General features: G+C 38.2%; 2 non-coding genes across 2 annotated transcripts; both read left to right on the top strand.

Moving 5' to 3' along the window:
- Nucleotides 1-3,171: 3,171 nt before the first annotated feature.
- On the top strand, nt 3,172-3,277 carry LOC142521419 (small nucleolar RNA R71). The gene has a single exon (XR_012814177.1). It is a non-coding gene; the product is annotated as a small nucleolar RNA R71 (small nucleolar RNA).
- A 1,621-nt stretch (nt 3,278-4,898) lies between these two features.
- Nucleotides 4,899-5,004, top strand: LOC142521422 (small nucleolar RNA R71). The gene has a single exon (XR_012814184.1). It is a non-coding gene; the product is annotated as a small nucleolar RNA R71 (small nucleolar RNA).
- Nucleotides 5,005-11,144: the final 6,140 nt, after the last annotated feature.

Below are 11,144 nucleotides of genomic sequence, written 5' to 3' on the forward strand. Positions count from 1 at the left end.
TCTTGAATTTGATCTTTCAACTCTTTCATTTAGGCGGGTGCTAGACGATAGTGTGCCTTAGAAATTGGCACAGTACTCGGCAACAACTCAATAGAAAATTCCACCTCTTGGTCCGGTGGAATGCCAGAAACATCCTCTGGAAAAAAACTAGGTAAGTCTCTAAAAACCTCAACATCCTCTGGCTTATGACTGAAAGGAACAGGTGTTGAAGTAACACATGCTAGAAAATCTTGGCAGCCTCGCTTTATAAGTTTTCTCGCAGAGATCCAAGAGATAATATGCCGCATTTTCTTGTTCCTTGTTGCCTCAAAGGCAAAAGATTTCCTGTTGAGCGGTCGAATTGATAATGACCTCTGTCAAAAATCTATCGAAGCTCCATTCATAGATAGCCAATCCATGCCAAGAATGATGTCGAATTCAGGCATCGGAAGTACGATAAGATCTGCCCGAACAACATATTTTTGTAAACGAAGCTCCAAATTCTTCACAATGCTCGTAGTAACAATTTCATCATTAGAAGGAATGAAAACTTTAAAGGCCGATTCCAAATCCTCGGGTATAATCTTTAGTCGCTTGACGAACGTCTCGGATAAAAATGAGTGTGTAACTCCATAATCCAGCAATGCATAGGTAACTACACCTAAAATGAATATCCTTCCTGCGACAAATATACCATTAAATCAAATCATGTTTAAAATTAAATAATTTCTATCAATAATTACCATAAAATTTTTAAAATACACAATTTCGCCCAAATAATTTTCGAAAATTAGAATTTCAAACCCTTAAAATTTTTAATTTCCTTCATTTTGGTCCTAAATTATCGAAAATTTGCATCCTAACCCCATATAATTTCAAATTCAATCAATCTAGAAATTGACTTTTTTGATCCCTAGAATTCCAAAAATTGCAAAAACAGCCCCTATTTATCTGTAATTCGCAAAATAACCCATGAACTTCCATAACTTTGCAATTTAGTCCTTGAATTTTTGAAAATTTCAGATTTCACCTTAGAATTTTCGATCCTCTCAATTTCAGTCCGTGGACTACTTAAAAAATCTCAGTTTTCTCCTTGAGTTCTCGTCCTAGTGCAATTAAGCACTTAAATTCTCGCTTTTTGCACTTTGGCCCATAGAATTTTCAAATTTATGAAATAATTGTCCCAATTTTTTATTTCTTCCAATTGCATGTCTTAAAATTCTTGTTTTGATTTAATTCACTCCTTGGCATTATTAAGGCTTATATTTTATGCTCAATTTCTATAATTCTTAATATCAACCCTTAAATCCAACTAAGGTATAGCATGCAAGCTATTTCTTTCTAGGTTCTTATTATCCCAATCAATTATAATAACCAATTAAATATTTAAAGCAACAAAAGAAATATAAAAATGTTAAACAACTAGTTTACCAGTGATCAAAGTCGTTTCTGGCTCTTCCTCAGCTTCCTTAACATGCACAACTTAAGCTCTGCCAACAGTTGGTCCTTTCTTCTTTGGGCAAGTCATGGCCTTATGTCCTTCCTCTTTGCATATGAAGCACTTTTACGTTCCCCACATGCACTTGGCAAAGTGCACAGTGGCCTCTCTTAAGGTTTTGGTGAATCAATAGCATCAATTCTAAAACAGTTATCAGGGTGCAGTGTATGCTTAAGAGCATTAAAGACGTCAAAAGTAATTTCTTCCTCGCCCACTCGCAATCTCAACTCCCTTATTGAACATCAATTAGGGCCTTGCCAGTCGCAAAGAATGGTCTCCCTAGAATTAAGGGCATCTCCACGTCTTCCTCCATCTCGAGTACCACAAAATCTGTAGGAAATATGAATTTGTCCACCTTTACCAAGACCTCCTCTATGACTCCTCGTAAGTATTTGACAGATCTGTCTGCTAGTTGCAAGGACATCCTTGTTGGCTTAGCTTCTCCTAATCCGAGTTCCCTGAATACAGATAACTGCATAAGATTTATACTCGAACCAAGATCACACAAAGCTTTATGAAATACAATATCAACAATCACGCAAGGAATAGAAAAACTCCCTGGGTCCTTCAGTTTCGGTGGGATCTTGTTTTGTACCAATGCAGAGAAGTTCTCAGTCAGATTAACCGTCATGTGATCCTCCAATTTTCTCTTGTTTGCTAAGATGTCCTTCAGAAATTTGGCATAACTAGGCATTTGCATCAAAGCATCGGCAAAAGGAATATTGATATGCAATTTTTTAAATACCTCAAGAAACTTACCTAATTGTGCATCTAATTTTGCCTTTCTTAATGATGCAGGAAAAGTTGGAGGGATAACAATTTTAGATTGTGCAGTGGGTGCTGGTGTTGAGTTGTAAGACTTACCTTTTGATGACTCAGTCTTTTCATCATGTACTTTAGTTTTTTCTATCCCTCTAGCCTCTAAGATCTTTCCACTCTTCAATTCGATGGCCTTCACTTGCTCTTTTGGATTGGTCTCTGTGTTACTTGGCAAGGTGCCCGGCTCTCTACTTGCTATCATCTTTGCTAACTGTCCAATTTGATCTTCTAGCCCCTTTATCGATGCATCTTGGTGTTGGAGTCTAGTTTCGGTAGATGAGATGAACTTAGACATCATATGCTCCAAATTGGACTTTTCTTCTCTAGGAGGGTCAGATCTGTACATTGGTTGTTTCCCATATTGTTGTCCTCTTTGTGGTCGATTCTGACTATTTTGACCACCCCATGAGAAGTTGGGATGTTGCCTCCATCCAGGATTGTATGTGTTCGAATAAGGGTCATTCCTTGGACGGTTTTCGACTCCCACTTGATTCACTGGTGCCCCTTCTTGCACATAAAAGGGATTTCCATCTTGACAGTCCTTAACATAGTGTTCTCCTCCGCATTTTTCACAAAATATCTCTTGAAGACGCATAGTTGTGCCACCCATATTCAACCCGTCCAACTTCCTGTTCAAAACATCAAGCTGTACAGTGATAGTAGAAAGGTCAGTTACCTTGTGGATTCCTGCACTTCTTCGCTGGTTGTTCCTTTCAGATTGAGGATGATAGCTGCTAGCAGCCATCTCCTCCAACAACTCATATCCTTCCTCAGCAGTTTTTCGCAACAGGTTCCCACAAGCAGCAACATCTATCATAATACGACTAGGAGTAAGCAGGCCGTAGTAAAAGGTTTGAACGACTAACCCAAGTTGCAGTTCGTGATGAGGACATCTTCGTAATAGGGCTTTGAAACGCTCCCATGCCTCATATAAAGACTCCTGCTCAAATTGAGCAAATGTGGTGATGTCTGCCCGCAGCTTCATGGTCTTAGATGGAGGAAAGTATTTGATGAGAAACGCCTTCGCCATATCCTCCCATGTGGTGATCTCACCTACAGATAAACAATTTAACCATGTTTTAGCTTTATCACGTAAGGAGAAAGGAAATAAATGCAACCTAACAGCATCATCAGAAACTCCATTAAATTAAAAAGTATCGCAAATTTCAAGAAAATCTGCGATGTGCGTGTTTGGGTCAGCTACTGCAGATCCTCCAAGCTGGACTGTATTCTGAATCATCTGAATTATAGCTGGCTTGATTTCGAAGTGATTTGCTCGCACAATAGGCCTCACAATATTGGGGCGTGAACCATCCAAAGAAGGCTGGTCTTACTCTAGCATTGGTATGCGGCGTGGCATCTCAACATGTCTATCTTCGTGATGTTCCTCCTCATGCTCGTGCTCGTGTCTCTCCATCAGATCCTTCAGTCTCTGCTGCTGTCTTCTCCTGCGAAAATTTCTTTCAATTTCAGGGTCTAGCTGCTCAAGCTCCACATCAAGTGACTTTGGCATGCACTGGAAGAGATATCTGTAATAGAATATGGAGTGTTAATTTAATAAAAATGAAACAATGCTAAAGAAAATAACTAAAAATAAAATTGTGAATTAACAGTCCCTGGCAATGGTGCCAAAAACTTGATCGAGAAAAATACCTCAAGAAACTTACCTAATTGTGCATCTAATTTTGCCTTTCTTAATGATGCAGGAAAAGTTGGAGGGATAACAATTTTAGATTGTGCAGTGGGTGCTGGTGTTGAGTTGTAAGACTTACCTTTTGATGACTCAGTCTGTTCATCATGTACTTTAGTTTTTTCTATCCCTCTAGCCTCTAAGATCTTTCCACTCTTCAATTCGATGGCCTTCACTTGCTCTTTTGGATTGGTCTCTGTGTTACTTGGCAAGGTGCCCGGCTCTCTACTTGCTATCATCTTTGCTAACTGTCCAATTTGATCTTCTAGCCCCTTTATCGATGCATCTTGGTGTTGGAGTCTAGTTTCGGTAGATGAGATGAACTTAGACATCATATGCTCCAAATTGGACTTTTCTTCTCTAGGAGGGTCAGATCTGTACATTGGTTGTTTCCCATATTGTTGTCCTCTTTGTGGTCGATTCTGACTATTTTGACCACCCCATGAGAAGTTGGGATGTTGCCTCCATCCAGGATTGTATGTGTTCGAATAAGGGTCATTCCTTGGACGGTTTTCGACTCCCACTTGATTCACTGGTGCCCCTTCTTGCACATAAAAGGGATTTCCATCTTGACAGTCCTTAACATAGTGTTCTCCTCCGCATTTTTCACAAAATATCTCTTGAAGACGCATAGTTGTGCCACCCATATTCAACCCGTCCAACTTCCTGTTCAAAACATCAAGCTGTACAGTGATAGTAGAAAGGTCAGTTACCTTGTGGATTCCTGCACTTCTTCGCTGGTTGTTCCTTTCAGATTGAGGATGATAGCTGCTAGCAGCCATCTCCTCCAACAACTCATATCCTTCCTCAGCAGTTTTTCGCAACAGGTTCCCACAAGCAGCAACATCTATCATAATACGACTAGGAGTAAGCAGGCCGTAGTAAAAGGTTTGAACGACTAACCCAAGTTGCAGTTCGTGATGAGGACATCTTCGTAATAGGGCTTTGAAACGCTCCCATGCCTCATATAAAGACTCCTGCTCAAATTGAGCAAATGTGGTGATGTCTGCCCGCAGCTTCATGGTCTTAGATGGAGGAAAGTATTTGATGAGAAACGCCTTCGCCATATCCTCCCATGTGGTGATCTCACCTACAGATAAACAATTTAACCATGTTTTAGCTTTATCACGTAAGGAGAAAGGAAATAAATGCAACCTAACAGCATCATCAGAAACTCCATTAAATTAAAAAGTATCGCAAATTTCAAGAAAATCTGCGATGTGCGTGTTTGGGTCAGCTACTGCAGATCCTCCAAGCTGGACTGTATTCTGAATCATCTGAATTATAGCTGGCTTGATTTCGAAGTGATTTGCTCGCACAATAGGCCTCACAATATTGGGGCGTGAACCATCCAAAGAAGGCTGGTCTTACTCTAGCATTGGTATGCGGCGTGGCATCTCAACATGTCTATCTTCGTGATGTTCCTCCTCATGCTCGTGCTCGTGTCTCTCCATCAGATCCTTCAGTCTCTGCTGCTGTCTTCTCCTGCGAAAATTTCTTTCAATTTCAGGGTCTAGCTGCTCAAGCTCCACATCAAGTGACTTTGGCATGCACTGGAAGAGATATCTGTAATAGAATATGGAGTGTTAATTTAATAAAAATGAAACAATGCTAAAGAAAATAACTAAAAATAAAATTGTGAATTAACAGTCCCTGGCAACGGTGCCAAAAACTTGATCGAGAAAAATTTGCACTGTGGAATCCTTAATAAAAATATGGTTTTGTATGCTCAAATTAATCGCAAGTGCACGATGTGAAGTAATAGTATAATGTACGTGAGTACGAGTATCGTTCCACTGAAGACTATATTTGACAATTATTATTTCTAGTTAAAAAATCTTTAGCAACGAAAATTTGATTGATTGATTATTACTACTCACATTAAATAAATATTCGATTAAAAAGATTTAAGACTTAAATTGTAACGCCCCAGATTTGACGACTGTCCTCACTGTATCAAGAAGAGTCTTTCCAGCGTGCTTATGTCCTCACTCACACGTACCCTGGGAAACTTTCCAGGAGGTCACCCATCCAAAAATTGCCCCAAGTCAAGCACGCTTAATTTTGGAGTTCTTATTTGATGAGCTACCGAAAAGAAGATGCACCTTCATGATATGAGTAGTACCAATCAAATCTTTTTAAGCCTTCTTCAACTGTACAGTCCATTACATTGAACAGTCTCGGAATCCCTCTCATTCCCGTGTGGAATCGGTTCATTCATGTTCCCTCCACCTAGAAGCCTGCCAGGAGCCGCTCATTGTCCGTACAACCTCATGGCACCGGCGATCACCCCCCGTCCTCTTCGGCCCCGGGCCTTACATAACTAATGAGATTTAATGTCTAAAATGGTTGATTAAAATTCAATGAGAAATGAATTTGTTGGGAATATCGGTTCACCTACCCATTTTTAATTAATTAATTCGTTCGATAGTGATTTACGCTTTTGACAGGATTTCCCATTCAATTGAACACACACACTCGAGCTATGCCAAACTAATTCTAATTAGTGAAGTAATTAAATATCTTTAATTATTTATCAAGAGTGAATCGCTTATCGGTCTATGAAATCCCCTAGTTTTCGCCCCACTGGACTATGACTATCGACGCGTATACAATTTCATATGTCTATGTGAATTGTAGATCCATGAACTATGCTACTCGTTCCTATCACAAGCTATTCTCTCGAACTCACTCGCAATATAAAATGTTGTTAAAGTTAGCTACGTTTTAACAACACTATGAAAAAAAGTAACACAATCAAAAATAAACCAACAACTGAAATATGAATTAACTAAATCAGAGTTCGGGGTAGGATCCCCTTAAGTCCCAACAAATATTTTGGTTTAGCTACTCAAATTCATAATAAAAATAAACACAACAATGTTTAAAAGATAAAAACTAAGTTAAAAATACTAGATTTGACGAAAAACGCAAAGACGATGCCCGGAAATATTCGAATCTTCAATCCAAGCGCGAAATCCTCTCCAAGGCTTGTGGTGGCTGCAGAATGAATGATGAATCTCGTCCAAAATCCTCCCATATCATCCATATCCAGAAAATAAGGTAAGGAATCGGCCAAGAAATCTTTCCAAAATTTCAAGCGCGCCCGGGCGGACATAAGTTTCCGCCCGGGCGGATGGCTTTCGCAGATCTTGGCTTTCAATTTCTCTCTGACGCGCCCAAACGGATGTGAATGTGCGCCCGGGCGAATGGCTTTCAAATTTTTCCTTTAATTTTTAGTTTATGCACGACTCATCTGCATTTTCACGAACTAAACGCATGAGCAACAAGAAAACATAAATTATGTTAAAATAATACAAAATGCATGTAATCTAAATGATAAATGCAACACAACGGGATATAATACGATATGAAAAACAAGTAAAATATACCAATATCAAATATATATATATTTGCATCATTTAAAATAGCAACCAACCTATTATTTGAAAATCCAAAAGTACGCAGTGCAAAAAGAAAAATCGTAAACCGTTAAACTAAACATAAAACTAGCGTTTCTTCAAAATAACATAAACTCTTAAATCCTCTCAAAAACCACTCCAAAAGAATAAAACTCATAAAAGCTATCGAAATCTTTAAAATCATACTAATGCGGAAAACTAGCAAAGGTCCTCGGGTTATATGCACTCTCGGTCCAGCTAGTTCAACAATCAAATCCTCCAACATCATCAAAATCATGCTCACCTGCATCGATCACACCTAGTGAGTCTAATGAATCGGCTAACTTTAACTATGATAACAAGTAATGCTTATACATTCACATGCAACAATGAAAATACATTAAATAAAATAGCTTTTCATGAACATGCCTAAAATTTAAACCTTTTTTCCTTCCATCGTATCCTTTTTCCTTTCATCGCAAACATATACATAGACATGTCCTTTAAGGTGAATTCCGTTCATTAGTTGTGACCATCCTTTCATCATTCAGTCGACTTATAAATCTTGCTGTAACCATGGTAGCAGGCGGTGAGGAAACATTAACCACTTTTTCGTTATATGCCTTGGCCTATATTCGGAGGGGACATCAGCGACACTCTCACCCGTAAACTGAGCCTTGGCCTTACATATCATCATATTCTTTCAATGGAAATTCGGTCGTTGGGTTGGCTTCCCGGCTTTGTCCCATAAACGGGTTCCACCGAGGCTTATCCCTCACGAATCCTCATTTCCTAACGTCACAATTAAATTACTTCCTTCCACACATTCTTCCTTGTTTCTATCACTTTATAAAAATACAAGCAATAATATCATTTTTCTTTAAACCAAGTATGCAACACGTCTTTTTGCGTTTATCGTTTTTCACAATAAAATTCCATAGACTTTAAAAAAAATTTAACATTCATTACAACATTCAGGGCACTACAAGGACATCTAACAATTTTCAGGTGTAAAATTACTGTTTTTCCCCTGAAACTCTAACTTTCTCAATTTACACTTGGAATTTAAACGACGACCTGAATCCATCCAAACTTATCATAATACCTTAAAATACACCCATAAGCACTTCTTAGACATAAACTTAAGCTCCTCAACTAATTTTCCAATTTGTTTTAAAACTTTAACCTACATCCCAGTTTTAACCCGAATAAACTCGAAACTTAACCAAACTTTCCCAAAATTGAACCATAGCTAATTAACACCAAACCATACCCTATGCAACCCAAATCAAGCTAACTAAAACCCATAGAGACCACCTAGAAGGCTACTGAATTTTCTGCCCTAGTTCCGAAAATCCGAACTTAAACAAACCCTAACCTCCTTCATTCCTAGCCTTTAACCGACCCAACCAGACCCTAGACGGCAAAGCTGGGACCCTAGTCAAACTCCTTAGACCCTACTGGACCATCCCTATAGCCCACGCACGACCACAGCCCTCAACTCATCGACTTCAAGCCTTGCGCGACCCAAGCTTCAACCTACGGCCTCCTCCTTGCACCAGCCTTCCCTCAAGCCATCTAGGACCATGGCTAGAACCCATTAGGACCCCTGGATGTGACCCATCAGCAGCACATGGCCTGCTCCTTTCTAGCCCTCAAACTAAAAACCCTAGCTTGTTAAAACCCAAATTTTTGTTCAGCTTATTTCCCTTCTTGTCCAGCCCTTATCCAAGCAACTATGGACCCTTAATCATGCTGAATACCGTCCCTTCCCGTAGCCTTATCATGGCGGCCCCTTTGTGCAACATAAACATTAATTTAAAAGCATGCAAACTCAAGTTTTTATCATGTTCTGCCATAAAAACGAAAATATAAGAAAGTGTATCATATTTTTCATGCAATCATGGTAAATACACATAATATGGCATGAACGACGAGTTAAGAAAAATTAAGGCGTGCCTTTTCGTGTTTCACAACGAATAACAATCCTTGACGCCAGGGACGTTGTCGGAGAGATGGGGGAGGAAGCTTGCTACGATTTTGGGCCTCAAAACAGAAGTTAAAAGCTTCCAAAATGTGGTGTGTGTGTGCGTGTTACTGCTTTTGGATACAGTCCTAGTTCCTTGTGATGTTGTGTGCATGAGTTTGGCTTGGAAATTAGGGTTTAGGAGATCAAAGTTTGATATAAATAACGGTGTAGTAAGCTAGGCCCAATAAAATAGGTATAATAGGCCCATTAGGCCAATTAGAATGTAGGAAAATTATTTCGTTTAGGGAAGCTTTTAAAAATATTATCCTAATCCCCAAAAAGTCCATATTTTCTTCTAAAATCGATTATCGGTTTAAAATACGACTCGACACGTAAAAACATCTTGAAAGACATCATTTAAAAAATTCCATTTAAAATATACCATATATTAAATAATTAAAAACAATCATTTAATAAATTCCCTTTATGGTCCCCGGTCTCCGTTCCTCGATCACGTCTCAAATAAACTTTAAAACACAATTTTATGCATTCTATTGTAAAATCCTATTTTAAATATGTACACATGCCTACTGCATTCAATAAATGCAATTAAAATAATTTAATTAGGTATTTTTCATTTTTCCTAGATTTACATGCACTTGGATTACGTTATTGCCTTTTGGACCTTACACCTTTATATCTCAATTAGAAAAAAAGAAAACTGATGAAGCTCTAGCAGATCCCAACTGGGTAATTGCTATGCAACAAGAGCTAAATCAGTTTACCCATAACAATGTCTGGACTTTAGTTTCAAGACCGCTTTCAAAGTCTATTATAGGTAAAAAATTGGTGTGCAGGAACAAACTGAACGAAGATGGTTCAGTTGTGTGTAACAAAGCAAGGATAGTCGCACAAGGCTATAGGCAAAAAGAAGAAATAGACTATCATGAAACATAAGCTCCAGTAGCTCGACTGGAAGCAATCAGAGTATTGCTTGCCTAAGCATCCTTTCAAATCTTCAAAGTATATCAAATGAACGTGAAAAACACATTTTAAACGGTCGGTTACAGGCAGTTGTTTACCTAGAACAACCATAAGGTTTTGTAAATCATCTATTCCTTGACCATCTTTTTATCTAAACAAAGCACTATATGGTCTTAAACAAGCTCCCAGAGCCTGGTCTAAGTCCTTATCAAAATTTCTATCCAATCTTGATTTCAATGAAGGAACAGCTAACAAGACACTATTCAAATTCTCAAAGAACACTTTACTTGTTCAAATCTATGTTGATGACATTATTTTTGGGACAACTAGCTTTAGATTATGCGAAAAGATTTCTAAATTAATGCATGACAAATTTGAGATGAGCATGATGGTGAACTGATATTCTTTCTCGGTCTGCAATTGAAGCAACTGGAAAATGGTATAAATATCAGTCAGACTAAATATAAGAAGGAATAGATAAAAAATTTTGGTACAGAAACATGTTCAGCTGCATCTACTCCCATGAGTTCATCAATTAAACTAGATAAAGATGAAGGAGGAATATCAGTTGAGATGACACTCTTCAGAGGTTTAATAGGTTCATTTTTGTACCTATGTAACGCCCTTGACTGATTTCATAAAATAACAGCGGAAATTGAAATAATTTACTCAGAGGAAAGAATGATTTAATTTCTCTTGACATGAATATAATCCCAATATATTTACACAATCAAAAGTATATATGGGATCCACAAAGTGTTGACTCAAAATACAAAATATCATTTTTGATCATGTCAAAATGCT

The sequence above is a fragment of the Primulina tabacum genome, chromosome 1 (assembly GCF_025594145.1).
Source record: "Primulina tabacum isolate GXHZ01 chromosome 1, ASM2559414v2, whole genome shotgun sequence".
Lineage (NCBI taxonomy): Eukaryota > Viridiplantae > Streptophyta > Magnoliopsida > Lamiales > Gesneriaceae > Primulina > Primulina tabacum.